Source organism: Equus caballus, chromosome 8, assembly GCF_041296265.1.
Source record: "Equus caballus isolate H_3958 breed thoroughbred chromosome 8, TB-T2T, whole genome shotgun sequence".
Taxonomy (NCBI): domain Eukaryota; kingdom Metazoa; phylum Chordata; class Mammalia; order Perissodactyla; family Equidae; genus Equus; species Equus caballus.
This window is the reverse complement of record NC_091691.1, coordinates 15042396-15050873: the sequence shown is the minus strand read 5'-3', so window position 1 is coordinate 15050873 and position 8478 is coordinate 15042396. Positions and strand designations below refer to the sequence as shown.

Here is an 8478-nt window from a genome sequence, read left to right as displayed (position 1 = left end):
ATCTATCTGCTGGAAGAAACAGAAAGGGGAGAAGGACAACCAGCGAGGTCATCCCAAGGCAGCACTGGCCACTTCCTGCAATGACCCACTACCACTACGTTTTTCATGACTTCCTGGTTCCTAGACTGAGAGCTCTGTGAAGCTGGAATATTTTCTTCATCTCTGTATTCATGGCTCCCAGCACCAAGTCAAGCCCTGACGAGGCTCTCGTGACATTCGTTCACTGATCGAATCAAAGTGGTTGCAAATCATCATCTCGCTACATTCTTGTCCCAAATGTCCTGTCAGGAATGCTCTGCTCTCTCTCAGGATGTAGCAGATGCCCAGCCTTAGAGAGGAGCCTGCCCTACACTCTCTAGGCCCCATGACACTCACCTGGGGTCAGCTCTGCTGATGACGGGACTGTCCTCAGGGCTTCCACTCGATGGTTCACCCTGTCATTAGGAAGAGATGTCCTCGGCCTCCCCTCCCATCCTCCGGGCTGCCACGACACCCAAGTTTACGAGAGCTACCACATGGTATTGAAACTGTCTGCTTGTATTCTTCCTCTCACTGCTCTGATTTCCTCAGGGAAATCTCACTCTTTTCTGAACTCCAAGTTCTTAACACTGCATAGGGGAAATTAAGCTCTCAACAAATATTTAAGACATAGTGTGTGTGAAGCCTTTCTCAACATAAATACAGAAGAACATTATTAGGATCACCGATTCAGATGCAAGGGTTCCCTAGCCATGGCCCTCCTGGCTTTAGGGCACAACTGTTTAACGTAAGTACGGACATCTCCAGCCTTTCCTCAAACATCATTTACCCCTCTAAGCCCACACTTACTGCGAGGGCATCCAGTGTGAGGGCAGCCCCAAGGTGGAGGCTGCGGGGTCTAGGGCAGAGCCTCATGGTCGCTTCCTCCTCTTCTTGGAATTGGTGCTTCCCAGAAGGAGAAACCAACCCCGATCCATCCTTGGATCTCCTTGGCAGGTGCACAGGTTCACCGTGGAGTAATTGCTCTCCCAGTCCTCGCTGTTCAGCCCAGGCCTGCTCACGCGGAGCTGGGTGATGCTGTACGCATTCCTCAGTTTCCCTTGACTTTTCTGAACTCAACTTGGCCTGATTCTCACCTCCTTTGGCAACCACCTGCTCCACCAGTACCTGACCATTCTTTGGGTTGTTCTCAGCCTCCAAACCTGCTGATTTTCTTTCTTCCATCTGCTCTCTCAGTTCTGTGTTTTCAGCCCGCGAGCTCAGCTCAGGCTCCTACAGGAGACAAACAGAGAAGGGACCAAGGTCGGCTCTTGGCTGCAGTTCCCAGGGCACATTTAACACGCAACTCATTCCTCCATGCACTTAGAGAAAACCGAGCAGGAAAGGATTTTGAGAATTTGAATAACAACCTTATCTTACTGATGAGCAAACTGAGGCCCAGAGAGAACAGCAGATTTTCCCAGGATCCTTCACCACTTGACGGCGGCAGAGGCACCACACAAGCATCGGCCACAAGATTCCATGTGCAAAAGCACCTACCACACCCTCCAGGAACCCACATCTGAATCTGAAGGGACACTGGATCAAACATCAGTATTTCCACCGTTAGAACAAAAATATCTGAAGGACCTTGTCGGGGACAATTCTTTTATCACAGTTCTATAGTCTTCTCATGTATACTCAGTCAGTTTTCAAGCCGAGTTGGCACAATGAGACCAGCACACACAAGTATTAAGTACAATTTATCACAGCGACCATTGAATTGTACTTAGGGGGGCCAGCCCTGTGGTCGAGCGGTTAAGTTTGCCGGCTTTGCTTTGGTGGCCCAGGGTTTCACTGGTTCGGAACCTGAGTGTGGACATGGCACCGCTCATCAGGCCATGCTGAGGCAGTGTCCCGCATGCCACAACTAGAAGGACCCACGACTAAAATATGCAACCATGTACTGGGAAGATTTGGGGAGAAAAAGCAAGGAGGAAAAAAAAGATTGGCAACAGTTGTTAGCTCAGGCACCAATCTTTAAAAAGAAAATGTATTTATGGGAGCATCTGTGAAACGTCTAGCTCCTGTGTCAGAAGATCATCTTCCTGAGAGCAGGCGTGCTCTCTGCCTTGTCCACCCCATCTCCCCGGGGCCTCCACAAGAGCCCGCCAGATAAACCTCTCAGGAAATACTTGCCAAGTGGATAAACAAGAGTTCCCAGGAATAACTAACTTTCGCTGATGTCTTCTGGTCCCAGCCACATCTGCAGGCAAACCCTATCCCAGGTCTGTGTTGAAGCAATAGAAGCACGGCCTTGGGAAAGGCAGTCAGAGGGTCAAAGACCAGCTCCACCACGGACCCAGAATGTTTGTGTGGAGGATTGCATTACCCTCTTTGAGTGTATTTACCTCATGTATAATGGAGGAGAATGTAGAATGTGAAAGAGAGAAGGCAGCATTGACCACCAGAGTGGTGGTGGATGATTAAATGAGATATCATGCAGTAGACAGGGCTCCAATCCGTGGCCACCAGCTTCATAGCTAAAGACATCCACATCGGAGACAGTGTGGCGCTTGTTGAAAACGTCTGTGGTTAAGGCCCAAAAAACTGCATTTCACAAAAAAATTCCAAGGACAATCTCATGCAAGGAAAGAGCCCCACCATTAAACAAACAATCTAGGATGGAAACCTCCAAAAGCTCTAGGGGCAGCAAGAATGACTCAGCTGGAGCACGGTAAGTCCCTTGTCCAAGGTGTCCTTTGTGTGGGAAGTGTCCCCCTTTCCAGGAAGGGTTCTCACCTGACGTGGGCCACAAAGAGGACCCTGCTTCCGCAGTCGGGGCTTCTAGAGTGCCTCCACTGTCCTTTAGGTTTTCTCTGCTGTAATCACTGGGGATCTCAACCCTCATCTGGGTCATTTCTGTCTGAAGACCTCTGTGATTTTCTTCTCCTCTTGGAGAAAGAGAGGGCGGAGGTCAGTTCTGAGGCTCCACAGTTCTAGGCTTTCTCCTAAGCCGCCTACGGGAGCGGAAAGAGATCACGACGGAGAGAAATCAGGTCAATAAAGAGGATCCCAGAGGAGCATGAGATCGCAAGGGCAGGCCCTCATGGGAGACAGTCAGAACCCCGACAGGGTCAATATCAGACCTATTCAGAGGGAGAGGACACACCGATCGATTCTGTGGGCAGAGGATCCAGTCCTGTCCTTCCAGACTTCTGATCTACAGAACTGTGAGATGACAAATGTGTGTTGTTTTATACCACTGTCTTTGTAATCTGTTAACAGGCAGCATTAGAAAACTAATTCAGATGCTTGTCTCTATTCTGTTGATTTTTTAATTTTCAAAACACGTATGGTAATGCCCATAAACTAAAAAAGACCAAAGAACCACAGTAAAAACCTTGTGCCGTGTAAATCTTGTGTTCCCCTTCCTATGACTGTTCCCAAACCCTTGTATCAGGAAGGACACTATGAAGGGCATTTCAGGCGCTGGAGGGATGTCTCTTTAATGGGACCAACCAAATCTCTAAAAGAGTGAAGAGGCCACGATACTTAACTCCCCATAACATTCTCTACGAATCCATCATCTACCTCTATTTTCTAAGTCAGATCATGTTTTAGCTCCTTGTTCTTCTGAACTCACCAGACAAGGTTTTATAGCAAGTACCAGTTCCCGGCACAGGCGAACCAATTCAAGGAGAGCAATAGAACAGACACTCTATTAAGTTCCCCAAACACATTGTTTACATTGAATGCAATCTCTCCTCCTATTCGGACTAGAAATAAAGAACAGTTCTATTTTTGGAACTCCATTTCTAACGAAAATTTCAACTTACAGGTCTCTATTTTCCAGGTTTTCTTCTGCTCGATTCCAGTCATGGACACCTCACTCCTTAGGGTTAGCGAGTTCCCAATGCCCTGCAGCCTGGACTCTCTCAGTGGAACTCAGGGGAACGCAACCTCAAACCTCATCTATGAACCAGGCCCTCACCCTCAAAATCCAGGACAGTGTGCAAACCCAACAGGCAATAGCATCCACCCAGGAGGAGGGATATGTTTGCACGTCTCTTGGCCCAGATTATCTGAGAGAACAGAGCAGTCATAACGTAGAAGAGAACAGAGAAAAGTCATATGGATTTCAGCTTTGCCAGGATGTCAGTGAAGTCAGACGAATGAGCATAAACTCATTGGAGGAACTCTCTCAAGAAGGATTTAATCGTTGATAAAAATAGACGGTAGGTACAGATGCTACCGAGTGTTGGCAAGAGGGTGGAGAAAGGAATATTCTCTTAAATGATTGGGAATATGAAGTGGTAAAGCTTCTTTGCAAGGCAGTAGGGCAGGATTTAGCAAAACTATACATGTAGCAATATATTTCTAAACCCAGCACTTCCCTTTACAGAGACAGATGCTAGAGTAATACTTACACAAGCAATGATAGCTATAGACACAGACATAGATATAGATATACAGATGTCCCATGCAGCATTGTTTGTAAAACACTGGAACGAAGTCCATGGCCATCAATTGGAGAACACTTATTTATAGTGGTCCATCCATACCCTGAAAGGGTCTGAAGCTGTTTGAAAAAACAAGGCAGCTAATAACAATGCAGATGGGGATGGACTGGGAAGAGCTAAGATGTACTGAGTATTTACTCTGTGCCAGGCACTGGGCTCAATGCTTTCCCTGCACATCTCATTTAAACCTAGGACAACGCAGCGGGGAAGAACTCCCATTTCACCCATTTTTAAGTGAGAAATTGAGCCACAGAAAATTCAAGAAACTTAGCCAACATCACACGGTTACCCAGTCAGGTTTGCACCTAAAGCTTGTGAGACCAGGGTGCTCTCTTTCCTGGTTCTTTATTTGAGGGATTTCCAGAGAGAAAGAAAAATACCAGCCTCTGATGCCCTGAACTGATCTGACACTCACAGCCTGACCGTTTTGTTCTCATGCTGGAAATAAACCATCTCACATCCAGAATATCAACCTCAGACAAGATTACTCTCAGACTTGCATAAAATGAGACAAAACAAGGCTACCTCATAATTTTGTCCAGGCACAGGCAAAGACAAGGTCACTATGCAACCTACAAAATCCCAAACATCCTCCTCTTTTTCTAAGGAAATGGCTGTTACTTCGTTAGTCCAGTCATTGAATTGCCCCTGCTGACAACAGTATTCAGTATGGAACACACCCTGCCTCCTTCCATCCTTCCCCACATCACCCAGCCAAAGCCCAAATCCTCTAATACGTTCCTTCTAACGCCCTCTTTCTTAGATCGTGGGGTGTGTTCTTTCTGGCTGCAAGGAATAAAAGACCGAACTTGCTGACGAAGAAGTGTGTTCCTGGCGATTTGGCTTAAGGGAATTGACACCAGCTTTCCAGGAGGAGCAGCTGTAAACACCCAGCCTCAGGAAGGAAGCTTATGTTCTCTGTGAGATATCTAGGCTCTGAAACTCCACAACTTGTTTTCACCCTTAAAGAAAAAACAGATTCTTTCCACCTAATCCTTTTAGTAACCAACGTGAACCTTAGGAATTTAGGCAGGATTTTTCCACGTCTGATTTAAAGTCGAGAGATTGAGGACAAGGTGAAGAGAGAATCTAGTTAAGAGAGAACGTGCAGGACAACTATAGCTTAAAAGGACCTGGGATCAGTGAAAACCCGGTGTCCCTCGCGGGGCCTGACCACCCTCCCTTCATCTGACAGATGAACCAGCCCACCTATTTATTACCCAACGAAAGGCGGGCGCTGGTCCTCTCTGCCAGGTCTCTCTAGCCCCAGGCTGCCGCAGCCTGGGCTCTTCTCCCTTGTCTAACCGCGCCAGCGCCAGAAGACCTGGAGTCCAAGAATTGTGTGGAGATATCTACACTACCATCGTGTGATATCCTAAGAATCAGAAATTTCTGTTGGTGACAAAGTGACAGGACTGTCATATGCCCACATTCAGACGGAAAAGCTACATTTCTTGAAGAAATTAGTCAAGTAAAGACGTCATTCTCCCACCCACCTTAGATGTACGTACGACGTTTTGCAGTGCATGTCGCTGGATCGCGTGGCAAGGGCTGTTCTAGGCGGTTTTGGTGACCGGCGGCCTCCATCAAAGGCATGGAGCACTTGGCCGGCTCTGTGGGGTCTCCTCCCGCAAAGGGGCAGGGCCCCTCCCCCTTCCTTTTCCTAGGAAACTGCGGGACACTGTTCCCAACTCCTCTCCCCTGGTGAGTGTGAGAGCGTCATGACTGCTCGTTTCTTCCCCGGAAATCCTGTTCCTCATATCTGTCCTTACCAGACACACCTTCTGAGTTCATCTTTCTTCTCCTTTTATTCCCTCAATATCTTGCTCCCATTTCTAAATCACATCCTTGGCCTGAGCCTGAAAATCTTTTGCTGTTGCTCTTGTTCCTTCTATGGTAGTTTTAGTCCTCAAGCGCTCTTGTTCTAAAGTGGTCTCCGGATGAAGCGCCATCCCCAGGCATGAGGCCTAGCACCCCGCGGCCTAAACCGGGAGGGTGATGACGTCACTTCCTGCTCAGTTTCCTGTCCTGCCATTGGCCGGCAGGGTGGAGTGGGAGGGGAAAAGTGCGGGCAGGAGGCGGTGCGTGGGTCAGAAGGAAGTAGCAGTGAATGACACCAGGCCAGGGGGCGGGTCTTATGCAGATGAGACAGGTCCAGGGGCTGCTGTTCAGACTCCCGTTGGTCACAGACCCTATGACTTCCTGAGCCACAGGGATGGAGTCCAGGATGGTTGCCTGAATTTGAGAGCAACTTCTTTGCAGAGGACCCCAGGGACTGGGGGAGGGGGTCCTAGAGACTGGGAGTGGACTGTGTAAGGCTATAAGGCTATGCCAGGGCGGCAGGGAACGATGTTTCATGCGCTGTGCCACAGATAGCCCCCAAATGGAGGTGCTTCCTCAGGGTAAGGTTGCTGAATCGTACTTCAACGTTTGTCATCCCCATCATTTTTCCAACTTTGAGGGTCTGACTGTGTCATATGTGACCCCGAGTCCTGGTGCATGGGCTGTGTCCTGTTTGGGATTTCCTGAGAGCTGTCTTAATCCCGAGCTGTTCTCCTAATCTTTCTTTCCTTCCAAATTGGCCACTCTAGCTCTTCTGCTGATCTAGTGCTGTGGGCACTGAGTTCTCTCCTGCTCCCTTCATGAGGCCTGCCACAGACTCAGGGGAGGAACAACACTGGCCAGGTCCAGGGTCTTTACTGTCCGTTGCTTGGCTCCCGTTGCTGCTGGCTAATGGCTTTTGTTTTGTCGTTGCTCTGTGAGTGAGTGTGCGTGTGTTTTGCCACGTGTTTACATTGGGTGTGAGCTTTTGGGGACACATGAGAAAGCTGATGCTGGGAACCTCAGGCCACCTTCTGTGGGTTCTGCTGCTTCTCTGGCTGTCTGTTCTCTCCAGGTTGTTGACCTCTGTTGGAGGCCACACACCTCTGCCTTTGGGCATTTCCTGTCTACAGGCCTCTGACATCCTTGGAATGCTCTGGCCACCCAGCCCTTGAGGAGCTCTTGCCTAGGAACCCACAAAATGCCTGGGGTAACTGGGAATCCTCTTCTCTGCCATGGTTACCAAACACACTTCCTTCTTAGAAGGTCCCAAGAATTAGGACAATTCTGAGTCTCCCCCCCCCACCCCCACCCCCCAATAAAGCTTGGCATCTCAGTCCATGGCTCTAGAATGCACTGGATTCCAAGCTCCTCAGAGATACCCGCTGTTGGTCCAGGGACAATAGGTCAGAGCTATGGTTGCCAGCGCCATGCTTGTCACACAGGGCCTCCTCCAGTCCTGGTGCCACCACTTGTCTGGTTGGGACCAGGGCCCACCTCCTGGGCTTCCCCTGTGGGTCACGTGGATGGAATAGTGTCCCACACCTCCTAGTGCTGTGCAGATGGAGATACCCCAACTGCTCACTTAGCACAGTTTGTGCTTCCTGGTATGATCTGCATTGACAGAATGATATATTTTCTTCAACTGGATCATGCAATATGCAGAAGGCTGCAGAAAACATAAACGTACACCTTAATGAATGGCTGTAAATTAAAATAACGCCCACCTAGATCAATACCTACAATTTATGAGACTTCCAGAAGCTTCACACGTGCCCCTTCCTAAAGACATTTTATTCCCTGCCCTTAGCAGTAACCGCAGTCTTATGTTCATGGTGTTCCATTCCTCGTTTACTTCATAGTTTCATTTATCATGCACTCCGCACAGGTCTGGGTTTAACCTGTAATCATACGGTATATATTCTCTTCTGTCTGGCTTTTTTCACTAAAAATTATGGATTCAGGAGTCATCAGTGATTCCTCCGTTGCCATGGCTAACGAACTATACCCCGATTTAGTTCTCCATTCTATTGACGATGGACATTTGGGTTGTTTCCAGTTTGCGGCTCTTTCACACAATGAGGCTATGGTTCTTATTGTGCAGGTGTCCTGAACTCAGTGGATCACACAACAAGGAGTGGAATTCTAGGGTCCTGTATTTCGCCTGTCCAAGACT

General features: G+C 48.5%; 1 long non-coding RNA gene across 2 annotated transcripts; it reads left to right on the top strand.

Annotated features, from left to right (window-relative positions):
- On the top strand, positions 1-8272 carry LOC138915196 (uncharacterized). Of its 2 annotated transcripts, none has more exons than XR_011420787.1 (3): positions 1-2695; positions 3800-4196; positions 5245-8272. It is a non-coding gene; the product is annotated as an uncharacterized lncRNA (long non-coding RNA). The 2 variants fall into 2 exon arrangements; XR_011420786.1 differs by having other exon boundaries at positions 1346-2695; positions 3815-4196; positions 5245-6347.
- The last annotated feature ends 206 nt before the right edge of the window (positions 8273-8478 follow it).